Source organism: Ambystoma mexicanum, chromosome 7p (genome assembly GCF_040938575.1).
Source record: "Ambystoma mexicanum isolate Mex_15411 chromosome 7p, UKY_AmexF1_1, whole genome shotgun sequence".
NCBI lineage: Eukaryota > Metazoa > Chordata > Amphibia > Caudata > Ambystomatidae > Ambystoma > Ambystoma mexicanum.
The window spans coordinates 112,376,033-112,395,156 of NC_090939.1; the positions used below are offsets into that span (position 1 = coordinate 112,376,033).

The 19,124-nt window shown below is 42.0% G+C and overlaps 1 protein-coding gene across 2 annotated transcripts in view; it reads right to left on the reverse strand.

Annotated features, from left to right (window-relative positions):
* Positions 1–19,124, reverse strand: part of ZBTB20 (zinc finger and BTB domain containing 20) — a 3,989,371-nt gene that overhangs the window by 1,578,331 nt on the left and 2,391,916 nt on the right. The window lies entirely within an intron of this gene.

A 19,124-nucleotide genomic window follows, 5' to 3' on the forward strand; every position in this document is an offset into this window, starting at 1 on the left:
TCATGTAAACATCTCACTTAGCGAGTCAATAGAAGATTCTGCAAAGAGCGAGCAAAGCTTTTGTATCTTTGTTAATAGAAAAACATAAGCAATTGAAGGAAATATAACTTTATAATTGTTCTATATAGACGGTGTTCCATCAGCAGTCACTGGAAACGGGCGCCATTTTGTGATGGGACCTTCAGCTGCATATTAACATTGTTCAACTTAAATCCTGCACTCAGAGACCATACTCTTCAGAGTACTCTACATCAACCAATGACAATATACCGTTCTCTACCTTACACTCTCACCCTGCCGCCACCTACTTCGAAGCCAAGCGTCTGAAACTTGTGGATCTCCAGATGTTGTTGAGTGGGACTGCCATATTCCTTAAGAATTGGCGATGCTGACCTGAGAGCCAAAGGTTGCAGAAACCTGCTCCAAGAGTAGAGCTCTCCAATTACATATAATACATGGGGAATCGATGCGGGTACGATCCTCAAGTGAAAGGCGCTAGAGCCCCAAGGTAAATAATGTGGCGGGAGGCTATATTCACCAGAGACCCATAGACCACCCGTAAGGCCTATATTATGTGAAAGAAAAAAAGACAGTATTTGGGTCTTGGTTGTCAGCGCTCAACCCTGTAAACCCAGAATCCAGTTGTGGTAGAATGAGCTCATTATATGTTGTAGTTAAATTGAATACAGTTAGCCAACAAAGTATGATATAAGCAATCATATTTTAATTGTCCCATTAGCAAAATTGTTCAGCCGACACGTGTTTCGACCCCGTTCGGGTCATCCTCAAGGCTGTCAAATACATTAAAATGTAAACAGAAAATCAACAAAACTATTTAAGACATATATAATGGCCACATGTCAAAACATAAAAAAATGTATGTGCGACAGATTCACACAAAAGTCACATGATGAATCGAATAATGCATCAAAGCAACGAAAAACAATCAAAGTACATACCGATTGTGAAATGTCAGAAGAGAGGTATTGTGGAAGCGAGCATATGCAAAAACAAGGACCTAGGTATTGAGATTAAAAATTCAACAGTACAATTGTGAACATAATAATAAAAAGTGTAAATCGGAGGAAATCCGAAGGTCAGAGAAATTCGAAATAGGAGTGTTGTGATATATCAGAGCAAAAATGCTTATAGGTGAGAGGTGAGGGTTGAGGGGCATGCGTCTCATTTGCCAAACACAGCCTATAGAAATAAGGAATATCAGAATCTAATAGCAAGTTGAATCTGTGAAATCTAGGAATAAAGGAAAATAGATAGAGGGGATGGTAAAGGGAAACAAATGCCCACACCCTACAAGGTGCAAAGAAAAAACAATCCTAGTATGACGCGGCATGCCAATAAGCTCACCAGGTCAAAAAGTCATCCAAATCCCGAAAGCGGAGAAGTAAAGGTAATTAATAGATACCTAGTTATGTTTAATGAAGAAAGTGTGGCCAAAGAAAAACCACTGACGTACCCTGTTCAAATTCTGCATGGAGAAAGAAGAAATGTGTGGAATGTTGGTTTGACAACTTGCCCCAATTGGTTAATTGAGGATGCGAAGAATCAAAATCTGTATGAAATAAACAGATAAGGGAACCTGAATTGTAATGTAAACACCAAAGTAAAGCGTATAATTAACTGCAAAGATATTTTGTCTACAAGAAGCAAGAGAGTCTTATCCTAGAACGTTTATCTTAAATTTTAGAGCTACTGAAGTTGTATTGGTATTGTAGAGGCTGTGTCCGGGTTAAATCCCTGCAGAAATAAAGGTAACCGTAGCTGTTAAATGTATCAGCCTATAGTTAACCAAGGTCTAATGCCAGCAAATAAATTGAAACGGAGTAAAACCCCTAATGGCTTATTGCTTACCTGCACCGTTTAGGTAGAGAACTATATAAAACAGCGTTCCGCGCGTGGAATCCTGCGCGCGCGCCATTGTTATGTTTCAGAAGACGCCCACATCATGAACGTGTGATGTCACGCGTCCCGCGTTACGGGGCGCGCGGCGTCACACGTAGGGGATATGATGTCATGTATTGACAAATGCAGCGCAAATGCGTATATGCGCATTCAGGAAATAAGGAACTGTTCAATCAAGTAGACAATGCAAACGTAGCAAGTCTAATGCAAGCAAGCACTAGATAAATGCCAATTATGTGTCACGTAAGGTAAGTATTCCCTGTTCATGGTACTGGTAATACAGTATCATGTGAGCATTGTGTTGCTCCATAATTAAAATCGAGTAGCCACTGTAACTATAGGCAATACTAACAAACTAAAGCAAGTAATGGTAAAATTAAATGCCTCATTGACCAAGTATTAATAGTCAAGGTATTCATAATGCAAAGATGTGGTACAATTAAGACTGGAAGCCTGACAAATCATGTCAAACACTGAAATAGTAAGAGAGCTGATGGTATAAAGCACCAGAATAGCACAAGTTAAGTGCCCAAATTGAGCAAATAATGTGCTGTCCATATAACTAATCATAAAGTGGTATGGGAAAAACCATGTGTCAGAAACACAAAGTGATGTGTGGTGTCAGCAAACAAGTTAATCCGTGGGACGGACACCATAATTAAAGACAATCATTTCAAAACTGGGAAATGTGGTCATGGCAGGAATGTTCAAGGTAAATGGCAAGAAGAGATACATGTGGGCGTGTTTGGCAAGGAGTATGAGTGCACCAGATGCCTCATGCAAAATTGCTTGGTATATTGAAAATTGATAAAGGACTAAAAGGTACAAACCAAGGTACCAGGTACAAACGGCCCATGTTCATGAGTTTAGCACAGAAAAACACTCGTTTCATGGTCTGTGTTCAGACCTCTTTCAATACAGCGTAAAAAAGCATATGCATTTACTCTCCATTTGTCTGAGTTTGAGCTGTAAATCGCCACCCCTTTTTTTCTCGTTTGGCTCTCATTAGTCTAACGAATTTGATTTCCGATTTGTTAGAGAATTGATGACATTTTTGTCAATGTACTGCAAGTGGTACAGGTTGGTCCTGGCTACTAAGGCTAGACAAATGTTCTCTGATTCTAATTCTCAGCTGCCAAATAGTACTGCCCACATAAATCAAACCACAAACAGAAATCAAGGCATACACTACGTGTGTAGTTCTGCAGCTAATAAAATCCTTAATTGCAATAGTACTTCCAAAAGAATCCGAAATACGGGCACAATCATGGTGCACAAATGTGCACATTGGACATGTGCCACATTTGTGGAAACCAGCTTTAGGTTTGAGCCAATTAGTGTTATCTGTTCCCATCTGTTTGCGGGTATCTAAATGCGAGGGACAGAATTGGCGATGCTGACTTGAGAGCCAAAGGTTGCAGACACTTGCTCTGAGTGTAGAGCGCTCCAATTACATTCAATACATGGTTGGTCTACACAGTCACTTACATGCATACTTACATGAAAAACATCTCCAGCACAAGAACACCCAGGAGCAGAAACATCCATGTACATAAGATATGGTACCTCTGTAAACCACCGCCTTCATGCCAATGGTCTTCTCACAAGGCAAGCCGCAAACTTCAGGGATAAAGGGCTATAGGGAAAAGAAGGAGGCGAAGAAGTGCTGTGTCCACGTAAATAAGAACCTGTGGAACATGGTTACTTTGCGGGTACTCTCACCCGGCAACTGGTAGTAGTGAGCGGCTATTACTAGTTGGGTGGAATCCATTCCCTGAGTGCCTTCATGGCTGCAGGGACCCTGGGGAACATGATGTGCTGAGTGAAGCAGATTGGCGTGGCTTCCAATACCTGCCCCAATATGTCCCCGAATGCAGGCTAGACATACGGAGGTGTCATTTGCAGCAGGCCAGTGGTGGCATATCTGTGTGAACGATGCCATGCTCTAGTTAGCACAGGGCTCTGGTGCCCCCTGATTTTATCGCTGACTGCCCACCAATTCTATTTTCAGTGTAGAATATTTAAGTATGAGGAAAGTCACTGATCATTTCAAACAAATTAAATGTTGGTTTGGGAAATCGTATATGGATTTAACAGGGGTGGGCTTAAGGGTTAATGATTTTGTGGGTCAAATGCAGTGAACATGTGGTAAAAATGTGTGGTATAAAAATCTATGGTAAAAGAAAATGGCCGGTAAAAACACATGGAACTGGTGCTTTCTCCAGAAATCCAAGATGGTTTCCCTGTTGGATTAATAGATACATAGTCACTGTTCTGCAGGTGTGTCTATTATGCCCACCGTCATCCTGTAAACCCTCCCCCTGCTACTATTCTCATGGTTTAGAATGCACGTGTCCCAGTCCGATAGGTAGTGTCCTTCTACAGTGTCCATGGCTGGCTCACTTTGCTATGGAGCTCTTATGCCACATAGGAACCATGCCTTCATTGTCCTATTTAGAAGCCCGATTACGATGCTATACATTTGGTCATTCTCGAGATATAGAGCAGGTTTTATGTGAAAAAATATCCCCCAAAAAGTGAGCGGTCTTTCTAAATCGTACCATCATGCCCCTCGACGCACACGAGCGCGTGCAGAAGCTGACAGGCGCATATTTTACGAAAAAATAGGGGAGCCCCAGCGTATTCAGTGTGGGTTTGGGGCAAAGTACAAAGTAAACAAAGAAGAATGTGACTCACACTGTAAGTTGACAAAGAAGTTAACGTCTAATTTATGCTAAATTTACCAAACCAATGTATGTTCTGCTCCGAAAGAGTCAGAAAAATAGGAAAGTACCAAGAGGAACAACTGGAGCGAAACTGACCATATATTTTAATGAAACAAGAAGGAAATTGGTTAAAATGTCCAATGTACAACTAAAATGAATGAAAATAGTTCTAAACAATACAATAAGGATTTCTTTTGTACATAGATTGTTCAGATACATAAACAGCGAATTAAACAGAATTGTCAAAGTAGATGGTTAAAACATACTAAGAGAGAGATTTGTTCAAAGCATGGACAAAAATCACATTTAGCATACAAATTGTAAAATTAGACTTAGTATTTTGTATTTGCACAGTGTTATTCAGACTCTTTTATCAAAGGTTCCTATCCTTTGTGTGTATTCATGATCCAGGTATGATTATGTTTTGTGGAGCTGCCTACGTGCCAGTATTGAAACTATGGGTAAGTAGTAATGCATACAGAAACATTAGTTCTTGCGATTTTGATATGCGCTGTACTAAAGGCACGTTTCGGCTAATGCCATCTTTCTTGGCATTGATTGAAGAGCCTTCCTCAGGGCAAATTGGATCTTTATCGCGGAGTAGACTTCAATATTTACAGCACCAACAACAGTTATCTATGGCTTAATTTCAGCTGTATGTGCCTTTCTTAGAATTGCCAAATCAAGAGTCTACTTTGCACACAGTCATCAGAACTCTCAGGACCATTTGTCACCTGTGTGCCTCGAACAGGATGCAGCATGGGGTCATTCAGCAACTGCTTCCTCTGGAATAAACAGCAGGAATGAAGATGCAGAGTCTCACATATCAGTCTCCCTTATCGCGTGTTCCCGGTCCAGCGGGAACGGGTGCGCCGGCCCAGCTGACAGGCGTGGCCAGGCCAGTAGCGGGAAGTAACGGGGTGTCCCAGGTAAGTGTTTGTGTGTGTTTGTGTGATTTTGACTATATATGTGTAGGCCTGTGTGGGGGCAGAGGGGGAATGTTTGTGGCAGGGAAGGGGGGCCGGGGATTAGGTGAGTGTGTTTCCGTGTTTGTGTGTATTTGTGTTAGTGTGTCTGTGGTGAGGAGTTGAGGGGGTATGTTTTGGGTGGGGAAGGGAGGTGGCGAGGGACCAAAGGGGGGTTGAGTGGTGAAACCCCAGATTCTTGGGAAATACCCCCAGCATGGAAGAGAATGGAGCTCGGCAGGGAATCTGCTTTCCAGGGTTCAGGTGGTGAAGTCCCCACCCCGAGAAATAGTGATAATTGCGTATTTGAAGGCTGTACAAAATCGGCTGAAAATTCTGTCTTTTTTTGTGTGTGGCCTTCAAAATGCAGAATTATCACATAGAACCTTTCAGCCTGGGGCATTGCTGTGGGGGGTAACAGGGGCTATAGCCCCTGATCCTTTGGTTGTAGCTCCGGATAGAAGCACAGGAGCTACAACCAAAAGGCTAGCTAGCCCCCAGTCCCTACAGTTCTGACATCAGCGTAGCCCCGGGTCTTTTCCAGACCTAGCAACACCCCTGTAGATTCGCAATATGCAGGCACCTCTTCCGGGCTCTTCTGTCGTACGCTAAACAAGCTGCCAATTCCACAGAACTCAGGTGAATTTTTTCACCTTAATGATTTAATTTGTTCCGCAGGAAGGGGATGAATGATCCAATGGATACACAATTGGCTTGGCCCAGCCAATTAACTGTTTGCAATAAGCCAGGCACAACTTGGCGATGGGGTGCAGTGGTGCAATCATCGCCTACCTTTTCAGGGATACAACCCGAATTTGCAAATGTAAGATAACGTTTTGCTCTGTAAGGGGCTCTGTTTTTAGTTCTCAGAGAGTGGGTTACTCCTCAAGTGAGAGAAAAACATCCACAAATGAATGGTCAAGCGCATTGCGTTCCAATCCCCAAACTGTACTTGTGAGACCATGAAGCACAGGGACAGAGTGTGTTAGGCCCAAGTAAGGGGGCAACTGAGAAAGGGCGAGAGAGAGGGGGGTGCTTATGTGCCAGAGGGTGGGCCAGCTTTTACATCTAATTCCTGTAAGAAGAGGAGTCTTCTCCCCCACCCTCCCCCACCGCTCTTGGAATTTGGCCTGGCTTGAGGCTAGTCTTCGAGTTTACTATGGTGCACCAGATATTTTATTTAATCTTAACAATATTATTTTTATTGGTTATTTATAACACACTCAATACCCAGAGTTTTCTAAGCACGGGGATCGAACCTGTGTCGCTGCGCGTTGTCGCGGTTCCAAGGCGAGCGCGTTGCCCCTAAGCTGTCCTCCTGAAACTAAAGTGAAGGGAAGAGAGAAAAAAAGAAGACACGAAAAACAGTTGCAGAATAAAATAATGATGTTATATAAAGTGATATTGTGTTAAAGAGAATGAAGTCTTCTTGGTTAGGAGCAGGTTTTGGTCCTAGCGATGTGGCTGCAGATTCCAATAGTTGGTACAAGAAGACAGCCAGACGCAAGAGTTCTGGAAAAGGCTGTTGATACATTTCCTTCGTACATGTCGCCTTCAGAGGTCGGCTAAGTCTCCCCATTTTATTCCGTTTGTCCGTGCGGCCCGAGCCACGTTGACGCATCCGTTCAGTAGCTTCATGGATATGTATGCAGATGACACTAGGATCCTCCTGGAGGAATTTCCACCATGATGTGGATGCCCAGAGACTCAACCCCTGCCTTAAGAGGGCTTCTAAATAGATGGCCTGAAACAGCCTCAAACTGGAATACCAACTTCCTCCTCCAACACCCAACACTTTTCAGATTCCCTGCCGACCAGTCCCGAGCTGGTGGGTCAGGTTCATAACCATGGAGTGGCATTACACCCAAAACTGACCCTGAAAACACAGATCAATAAAGTAGAACATTCTAATATTTACCAATTAACATCTCTCTGTAGGGTGCTGCCTTTTCTTGCACACTGGCTGTGGTTAATGACTTTATTGCGACCAGATTGGACTACTGTCTTGCTGTCTATCTGGCCCTGCACAGGTCGGGCATTGGCCGTGTTCAACGGATGCCCGCCATAGTTCTGTCAAAGGTGGGAGGATTGGGGTCGTCAAGCTCATTGGCGCCCATTGCAAAGATGAGCACATTGCCTGAATGACTTGGGCAATTCATGGCCTCAGCCCCTCCCTTTAGAGAAGCTCTTCGCCTACTCTTTCCTCTGGCCACTATACTTTGCTCATCAAGGACTACATCTTGCCCCTAAACTTGGATCTGGTGTTGGGGGGGTGGGGTGGTCAGCCTTCTTGCGCTCCTTTCCATGTAGAATGCCCTGCCTATACTGATTAGACTTCCAAATAACTCGCTGCAGTTCCACTGTGAACGTAAAACATGGCTGTTCTCATGCATCATGCATGTGGCCAATCTAAACTTCTGAAACATTCTACCATCAAGGGTAAACAGGTACAATATGTGTTCAATTAAATAAATGGGCAAAAATGATCAACCGAACACATTACTTCAATAAGTGGAACACACCATATTGCATTTTGAGAGACAACACAAGAGGTTGTAGTTCGCTTGCCAACTGCAAGTCAGGACATTTCCAGAGTCTGTTTGAACAAGGAAAAATGGTAATTGAAGACTAGATTTGAATGCATTCGGCCAACAAAATGTATTGAATATACAATCCTTTTTCCTCACTCATCAACACATGTTCAGGTGGTACCCAGGTAATCTTTAAATTTGTAGGACTCTGTTCCGTGTGTCACGGCAGCAAGTGCACCTGTTTCTCCACAGCGGCACAGAAACAGTTTTACTTGACATTTTTACCACCCAAACGCACCCTGGAACTTTCTTGATCGGTAATTGGACGGTTCTGTGTGGTTTCATAGGGTAGATTTGATCACAGCCAAACCCATTAAATAGTTTTTTTGCTGCACAATGCGGCCAAAAATATTCAATAGAGTTTGCTGCGACCAAATCTACAGCGATGAAACCGCCAGTTAGTTTAGTTTGTTTATTTATAAAGCGCAGTCAATCCCTCGGTAACTGGGCGCATTTGACTTGAGGAGCAACATAAGTTACAGAAAGGTTGCACATCCAAGATACATAAGAAATAAGACAATAGGGAGCATGAGGACCGGGCTACAGTGTGGTCCGTGACATGGTTGCAGGCTAGCTGGGATGCAGATTGCAGTACCAGTATGCAGATATTCTTCTTACTGCAAAGTGAGCCATGTTTTAACTGACCAGAAAGACTCTTCGGACCTAATTGTCATGAGAAGTATGTTCCAGCATTTCGCTGCTAGCACAGGGAAGCTAAATCCCCCTGCTGTTTTCAGGTTGAATTTAGGAATGTTCAGTTGGTGCATGTAGGGGGTTCTGGTGGGTCTGGCTGTGCTATGTCTAGACAATTTGTCAGATAAGTATCGTGGGGCAGTCAGTGAAAGGCATTGGTGAGTAATGACAAGCAATCTTAGTTTAATTCTGTCCTGTATAGGGTGCCAGTGGACTTCCTTACTGAGGGTATAGATGTGGGCTTTGCAAGGAAGGTTAAGGGTGCATCTAAGGGCATTGTTCTGTAATACCTCCTGGAGTCTATTCAGATTTTGATTAGTGGAGCCTAAAAAGAGTGTATTACAGTAGGCTACTTTGGATAGTATCAAAGCTGTAGACAATGTAAGGCAGCTGGTGGTTGAAAGAAATGGCCTACAGGCATTAATGAGTTTATTAGTATAGGCCGTGGATGAGATAGTGGCATTTTTCTGTTTTTTTAGCGATAGTGTGGAATCGAGATACACGCCTAACATTTTGACTTCTTTTGAGACTTTTATGATATTGCCATCAATGGTAAATTATTGGTACCTAGGGTCCAAGTTGTTGAGACGGGGTTGGGATCCTACGATGAGCAGTTCCGTCTTGTCATCGTTCAAGCAGAGGCTGTGGGTGGCCATCCATGCTTGAATTTCAAGGTAGATTTCATTAAGTTTTCCAGCATCTTTCTCATAGCTCCCAGTGAGTGTGATGAGGACCTGGGTGTCATCAGCGTAGTTGGTATATGTGACACCCAGATCGCCAAGTCGATCAAAGAGGAGCTTGGTAAAGATGTTGTAAAGCGTGAGTGAACTAAAAGAACCTTGGGGTACTCCACATTGGATTGGGAGTCAGCTGCAGCCGAAGGTGCGAAGACCCAAGTCGACCTATCGGACAGGAAGGACCGAATCCAATTGGTGGCATTCTGTGAGAATGCGGCATCCGAAGAAAGGTGTTAACAATTCTACAGCACTCTATACCCTCTTTCTTCGTCTCTCAAAATTCAACCAGTACGCCACTAGCCACGTGGACATAAGAAGATAAATCTAGTGGCCAAATCACTCAAGTTAAGCAACCAGGTGCTAACTGGACTGTCTCGGGTGGATAGCTCAAGGGCAACGTGCCCACCTTGGAAGCAAGACGACACAGAGTACCACAGGTTCGATCCCCGGGGACGTGCTTAGAAACCTCTGGGTATTAAGCACGTTATAAATATCATATCATACATTCCAACTGGAACACACTATGGATACATATGTATTTAATGTAAGTGTTCATTTTATGCTCTTTGGCTGATGGCCACACATGAACAAAACTAGCACTACAAAATAACAGTGACAGACTTACAAAATCCCCACCCACATGCAGCTGGCAAACAGCATCAACAGGAACTGCAACATAACATTAACTTTGGGTTTCAGGCCTTGTGCAAGGGAGGCGTTGTCCTATGTGTTTCCCTGCCACCAGTAGACCATCATCAGAAAAGGATAACAAATGAACAAGCTGAAATCTGAAGTTCACAAAGAAAGGAACAGCCCATCCATCTCTGATTCTCTTATGCGGAACCCTACGGATATTCTTAACCAACATTAAGAAAGAGTTTTTACAGAAGCCATGATTGCATTGAATGCTACCCCATCTAAGTCCCTCTCAACTCCCAGGCACCCCTCCTTATGATGCAATTCTTTGCACTAACAGCATTTACAGTTACATGGCGGCACGCATGGTGAACACGTTCACCCATCTGCCTGTACCATCTTTCATGACCCGCTGTTAGTTGCCTGCAAGCAAATCCCACAGCTTGAGCAGTGGCCGGTCCACTATAGCCATGCAACTGGTCTCAGCAACATACCAACTGATGCCCTAAGGTTGCCCTGGGTAAGATAGGCGAAAATAAGGTATAAGGAAAATGCATGATCCGTGGTACGCACCCACAGGAGGAGGATGTGCTCCTTAAAGGAAGAGCAAGGCTTTCCCCACAATTGACCACATATCCTGCCCCTGCGGTTGCGGCTTTATGTTTGTGGCATTCATTAAGGGTATGGACACCAAAATACTAGATGGCCGAGATGCATGAGAACATTTATTAATTCAAGATGCTTTAAGCTCTTTTCGAAAATTCAGGAGATGTAAGAACAGTTTTCAAAGGATTATGATTGATTTCCAGAAAGGAGGAGTCCAGGTGGAAATCGATCTGCTCTCCTCCTAGCAGGACGAGCTGTAGGGAGCACTAGTCATTTCTGCAGGGCGGATCTCCATGTCCTAGTGGCTAAGCGGACCAATCAGAAAGACTGCACTAAGGCATGAGCGGTCCCATGTCACATGACATGTTACCTCATTCTTAACTGTCATCAGATATTGCATCCAGTTGTGCGAGTGTCAAAGATTTTATGAATGGCCAGCTCCACCCACCCCAGATCCTCCCGCCCTCCCCCCCACTCCCTCCCACTGCTAGCATGGCGGTCGAACCACATCTGTTTCCTTGAGGAAAGCTTAAAGTGGGCCATCAGCTGCAGTAGTGAAGAGGCAAGTAATACTGATGAAAGGCGAGGCAGTGGGCGGGAAACATGTCCTTGCCTTTCACAGAATGCCAGCCCAAACAAGTGGGCACGTCCATAGAGGTGGATTAAAGAGTCCTGGGCCCCTATTCTGAACTTGGCGCAGTGAAGGTGCTAAACAGCACGATTCACTGCACCAAAAGAGGATGCCCAGGTTCCACTAGTATTCTCAAGAGCACGACAGTGAACTGTGTGGATGGCACCTGTTTTAGTTGCAACGGGTGCAATCCAATCTCAGCAGCATTTTTGTAAAAAAAAACCACATATTTGTTATTTTACAAAAATGCTGCCGAGAACACAGGTGTGTATGAACACGTTCCTATACACAAAGTGAGCAGCTTCAACATTGCAGGATGTTGAAGCTGCTTACTTTGGTGTAAATGAAAGCGTTCATATACACCCGTGTGTTGTATTTGAACACTTTCATGTACACCAAAGCAAGCAGCTTCAACGTTGCAGAATGCGACATTGAAGCTGCTTGCTTTGGTGTACATGAAAGTGTTCATATACAACACACGGGTGTATATGAACACTTTCATTAACACCAAACAAGGCTTCTTGTGGCACTCATCCAGTCTAACGACACCAAAAGGGTACCGTATATTTGCGCTATTTTAGCGCACATATTAAACTGGAGGAGTGCCACAAGAATACCCTTCCAAAAAGCCAGATTACGCATGTGGCGGTTGCTAGGTTGGTTTCCAACCCATCCTAGCATCCAACACATGTATTCTGAAAGTGGCGAATTCCTTCCGACTTCGGAAGAATGCGCCACCTTCAGAATAGGTCTTAAGTACCGAAAGGGTCGTTAAGCCTTTTAACGTCCTTTTCGGTACTTAACAACTGGATGAGAATAGGGGCCGTGGTCTTTAATGCTGGCCTTCTCATTGGACCACATTTTGTGATCCAGGGCATATGACTTATTTTTTTTCCGTTCCATGTGTCACGATTGATGTATCTACACATATCGGAGTATTAGAAACTAGCTAAACGCCAGTGTTCCGCTTTATGTAAAAAGTGGGCATTTGCAAGTAGTTACCCGAAGCTACACTTTATGTGGAGAAGAACACTGGCGGGGATAAACTGGATGTACTTTAATTTCCAGCGGTGTTCGAGCTCAATGATTTAATAGGGAGCACTTAATCCAAGGGAAACATTGGACCTGGCTCCATGCTAGTTTGCTCCTTGGCAGAAGTGGGCTGTTTGTCTGTACATAAATGAGCGAACTATGGACTAATAAAGACGTTTGGATCCACTCCCACGTGCTGCGTTTCCTGATTGGTGGCCTTGGTGTAGAATGTCAGCGCGTGAGCTTCCATATATCAACTGCCAGAGTACAGTCTGCGGTTACAAAAAGCTTATTGCAAGTCGCAATAAATCGAACCGAGATAGAATATCACACCAATTCGTATAAAGTAAAAAAAAATATATCAATGTTTTAAAAAGAGAAGATCAAACATTAACCTCCGTACACAGTCACCCTTCCAATGCAAATAACGGGACACTTGGGTCACCTGGCAGCGGAACCACTATACCGTGTCCAAGAATGCAGCCTGTGGGTACTCAGAACGACTCCCACATATACATCCTAACCGCAGGTGGTAGGTCCTTTGCATGCCTCACAGCCCCTCCTATGAATGTGAAAGAGTCGCTGCATTCAGAAGTAGGGACCGCGGCTGAGCATGGTTTGAGCTTATGAGAGGGATAGAAAAAGCCAGGCAGGATTCAAATATTGGTTATTACACTAGAAGTGTGCAGATAAGGCATGAATAGTCCTGAGAGAATTGATTCAGGAAAACTCTGAACTGATCAGGTGATTGTGGGAAATCAAAATCTACACATTCTGAAATGTTTGGGGGGGGATTGCAAATGTAGGAGGCTGACTGAGATTACTAAGAGACCTACTGAATGAAAAGCCATGGGACAGAATGACAGCAGTGAATTAATTACTGTACCTGTTGTTATTCTCTAAAGCGCTTTGGTGTAAAGCGCTATATAAACTCAATAAACATAAACATAAACATTAAATAGATATGAAAGAAAGGTACGCTGCAGCTGTATAAGGGAGCAATTTGAGACACCTTTCTAACAGCATTAAAAACATAAATTAAATACATTTACCAAAAAAAACTCATGTGCACAGATAGACGTCTGAAACCTCACATTAAAATCAGGAGTGGGTTTGATGTCAGTTTTCAGTCTATGTACATTTCATACATGTATGAACTGTAAAACTCATATACGTCTCTTGTACATATTGAAACCTCAGCTCACATCAAAATGAAACATGATCTCCGCTGTACGTTTTCATACGTACAGGAGGCAGTGAGGTCATGTGCATTTTATTACTTTCCACCAAACACTCACATAAGCTACTTATACACCAAACACACACATGCCAGGCACTTACATACCAATTACTCATGTACCTCACAACACATGGTCTAAAGACAAGCATATTTTTTACACATGCCCTTACGACACATGTTCCTACGACACGCACATGACACACGCTTACCACGCAAGCACTTACACTGTGTGCTCCTATGCTATTATGACACATGCTCATAATCAATGTGCATCTTCTATACAAAATGTACATGCAGAATATTTACATTATACAGGCTCAGAATCAATGTACGTGTGTGCAAAATATGAGCATTACGGCCATGTGTGCTACTATACCTGTGAAAAGTCACATCAAAGTCAGAACTGTGATGTGAGTTTTCAGGAGATGCAAATTGCATACAAGTACGAACTGTAAAACGTGTGTACTCCTCTTGTACGTATTGAAAACTCACATTAATGTTAGAGCTCACTTTAGTACGAACGTTCGCACATATAGGAGGAATACAATGCATGAGCAGAATGAATGTACAGCATTCATTTCACTTCAAGTAAGGCAGGTTGCATCAATACCACAGTTGAAATTAGTGTTCTGGTTTGATCTTGCACTGTATACAGTAAGTCTGAGTACTTTACGTTGTTATTCCCACTCTTTGTACACTTTAATTTTTGTTAGATTAACTTTAACTCTTGATTTAAAAAGTTTTTTTTTTTTTTCTTTATTGTATATTGGTTTGAAAAAAACCTTTACAAATTTTCATTATCAAAACATAAAATTTGTACAAAAATACATTTTATCATTTTTTCACATCAATCTTAAAACATCATTTTACACATATAGTAAGCATTTTCACACGACAATTACGTAGACTTTTGCATAAAAAAAAAAAAAAGACTCACATACATACAAGTCTTCAATTCTTTTCTTTCTGCTAAAAGAAATTGCGGTAATTAAGATTCTTTGATTTTTCCTCATCCAGAATTAAAAACCTCAACTGTACATTATTCTCTTTTCCATCTAACTACTTACATTTGGTCATGTTTCCCAGGAATATATCCGTGTGACCACCCATGACAGATTTCCATCCTTCTATGTAACTTTGCATACATTTGCCAAGAACGCTATCACCCTTATTTTTAATATGATATTACGGCCATGTAGCATTTCAAACCAGATTTGCTCTCTAAATACACACGAGGTGTCAGTTACAAATTCCGCAAAGTAAGCAAGTCTTTCATTCTTTAGCATGGTACAGCCTAACAGCAAATGTGACAAAGATTCAGGAAGATCTTCAAACATGCAGAATCTACATACTTTCAAATTCTGTGGGATCAATTTTCTTAATGTACATATTTCATTGGTATTCATTACGTTCATTCTAAATCTCATAATACTATGTCGCAAATTCCGTGAAGGACATTTTACTAGATATTGCTCAGGTACAGGGAACCATTTCCAGACCGATAATACTTGCGCATACAGTTTTGAGTTTATTATTACGGAATTATTCGCAACCCAGTCGAAGGCTTTAATCATTGTTTTGATTTCATCAGGTCTTTCTAAGAGGACATTCAATGTAACACCCATGTTTCTCAGAATCTTTTCCACCTCTGCTTTCAAGTTAGACATGTATGTCCCCGTATCATTCCTACAGACTTGATATATCGAATTCTGTTTGGCAAGAACACATTTTCTGTAAATCATCGCTTTTTTGCAATCCATGCAGCATTTTAATGAATTAAAACCAAACTCATATCTTATTAACTCCATCGTTATACATTTTGGCAGAAAAAATAGTAGCTTTTTCCAGATTTTTGATTCAAAACTTTTTAACTGTAAAGCTTCTTTCTCTGGGTAGAATTCAAGACCATAAGACAGCCTTGGTGCCACCTTCATTAGGTAGAAATCTCTACAGGCATTCATGGAAAATTTACCATACTTGGTTTCAATAACTCTCATTTGATTTGCTGCATCAATGGTTTTTGCTTCCAAACATTGTTTCACAAAACTATATGACATATTACTAACAAAAGAATAGCCCAAGTACTTGAATGCTTTCTGTAGGGGGACTGCAATACCCTCGACAAACCAAACAGGATTTGCACATTTCTTTTTACTTTCTCCTAGGTTAATCACCACTGTTTTCTGCGGATTAATTTTCAATTTCAGATCACTTATAAATCTAACAAAAGCATCAATAAGCCTCTGAAGACCGATCTTAGTTCTGTCAAAAAGAATGAAATCGTCCGCATAAGCCAACCACTTAATCTCAATTCCACCAACCCTGGGGGCTAATAGGCCCGCAGGGTCCAGTCTAGCATTCGCACCAGAGACGTATAGGTTAAATAAGATTGCTGCCAATGCGCAGCCTTGTTTCAAGCCATTCTTTGCATGAATTTCCTTAGACATCAGTCCATCATTATTAAGTCGCACCTTTAGAGTTGTGTTTGAATAAAGGTGAATAATCATGGAGAGTAAACCGCCCTCTATGTTTAACCTTGCCAATTTCTGCCATAAAAGAAGCCTATCCACCGTATCAAATGCAGCCGAAAGGTCCATTGAGGCAGCATAAATGGGTCCGTTCCCCTTTTTAGATCTTTGATTTTGCATAATTGTAAGTACTAGACCCCCAGCATCAGTTCCCAAGTTTTTACGAAAACCCATCTGTCGGATATCTAGTATGTCTTTTTCCTCCATCCATTTTAATAGACTCTCTAGAATTATGGCCGAAAAGATCTTTGTCTCTATATTTAATAAAGATATTGGTCTGTAATTAGTCGTCCTCTGTCTGTTCCCTTTTTTATAGATCAGGATTACATATGAAACTTTCCAGGAAACTGGCATAGTTTGCGTCTCAATTACATTTTTAAATAGTATATGGAGTATTTTCGCCCACAACCTTTCATTCTGCTTTATCAACGCCATGGACAAATTGTTGGGTCCTGGGGTGCCGGAGGCTTTCATTTTCTTTATTATGGATAGTATTTTTCCCACAGAGACATCGAGGGACCATTGACAAGCCATCTTTTCAAACATAGAATCATCATTACCCGAGCAAGCATACAGCTTCTCAAAGTGTTCACACCATACCTTTTCACTGATTGGATTAGTGTTTAATTGGGTTTGGGTGATCTCAGTACTATTGATGATGGCCCAATAATTTCGCGAATTGCTTTCCTTCATTGCATTCAACATTTTTTCACCATCCTTCTGTAATAAGTAGGCTTGATGATGCAGCCTCCAATTCCTGTAGGCTTGACGTCTCCGTCTACATTGCTCCCTTGCATCCTCAACAAGTAACTTTTGTTTTTGTATGGCACAGAGATCTTTGTTCAACCTTGCCCTTTGCATCTTGATCTCAAGATCAAAGGCGTGCCTATGATTTTTATCTTTTAGCGCTATTCTGGCTGTTGGTTGCTCCACCTTGGCCATGATTGTACCCAGGAGCTCACCAAATTTGTCACCCGAGTATTGGGTCTTTTTTACCTCCATAGTACATTTCTCAAAATCATGCATCATCATATCATTAAATTTCGCTGTTTTTTTCATATTCCACTTTATTCTCGAACCTCTAACATTAACAGTTGTTTGGGCACAATATGCTTTGGTAAGGTTATTTTGTTTCTTTATATTTATGTTCATTGATAACATTGCATGATCACTTTCTAAATTATCTTCCACATGCATATTGGTCCTATTTCCAATTAGATGTTCGCTTGCGAAAATAAAATCGATAATTGAGGAAAGCCCACGCGCCTTCCAGGTGGGTTTGTCATTAAACAACCGTGTCAGCCCCCATGAGTTTGCAAAGTTACACCATAAGGCTCCTCTATTTCGTTTATTGTCTAATCGCCTTCTTTGGTTGCAACACCCACTTAATCTTGCTGCTCTTTCGCTACTTGTTACATCGCAGTCCGCATTTAAATCGCCTGCTAGAATTATCAAACCATTTGGGGTAGCCACTATTCATTCATCTAGCAATACATTCAGGTCATACAACAATTTTTCAAGCATGTGATCATCATTTTCCACATCATTCCAATAGATATTAATGATCATAAGGTGAGTAATGTCCTCTTTGGTTAGGATTTTAAAATTGGCTATTTGGCATGACTCATGTACATGTGTCTCTTTTATCAGAGATATATCTGGATCATTACGATACGCAAGCGCCATGCCACCCTTCGGGCGACCTCTAGTGCCCTTCGTCCCAGGCAGGCAGAGGACAACAAATCCGTCCCAAAGCAGTGGACCACATGCCCAAGTTTCCTGTAACAAAACAAAGTCAAATTTCTCTAAATTCATACATTCTTTTTTGTTTTGTGCCAGGTGTGTGTGTCCTCTAGAATTCCAGGATATCAATTTAAAAAAACTATCATCGCTAAAGGGATTTACCCAATCCCTTTAGTTGTTCCAAAGTATCTCTAAGTGAGACTGCCGTCAATCTCCATTCTTCCATTTCACTTAGGGTTAAGTGCTCACCTCCTACTTGATTCGACCCCCTATATTTCTCTCTTGTATTATTATTTCGGGGGTATTGCTCCACATTTCTCACACGTGTATTCTCACCACGATCAACATATTCATACGTATCAAACCCCCTCTTTTGCAGGGCCCCAGCTTCCTTGAGTATAAGAGCTCGCACCATGGGCGATGCAATCACTAGACGCACAAAATCCATCCTATGAGGATCAATAAAGTCCACTAGCTGAATATCGCATGAGGATAGAAGGGCTAATTCTGGTATCTCTCTAAACAAATTCAAGATATATGATCTATTTAAGATGGGATAATAGCCATCATCAAACACATAATATACAATCAAACTTGGTTCACTAGAACCTTCAGGCCGTCTCACTTTATCATACAGATTACCATTCAGATTTTTCCTATTCGCATAATTATCATATGCCGTGTCCTGCACTCGATGAGGGTGCACCTCGCGCTCCCTAGTAGCATCTTCATGAGGAGAGCTAGCAGCCTCCTGTATACTCACTTCGTGCATGGGTTTTCCCCAGGAACCTTTACTTGGTTCATTATATCTATTGTCAAACGGCATATCGTTTCCTGTGATTGCATTTTCTAAAGCAGGCAGTCTTCCTGCTTTATTTGACAAAATTTCCTGTATTATTTCTCTCACACTTGTCACAGTCAAGGGCTGATCTTTTTCCTCTGTGTCCTCTTTTTTAGATGATGCGATATCACTCATTGACATTATTTCTGGTACAGGCAATCGTGCTGGGCTGTCTCTCACCCTCTCTGCAGGGATTCGTTTGCCTTGAACCCCTTTATGTGTGCACGTCTGCTCT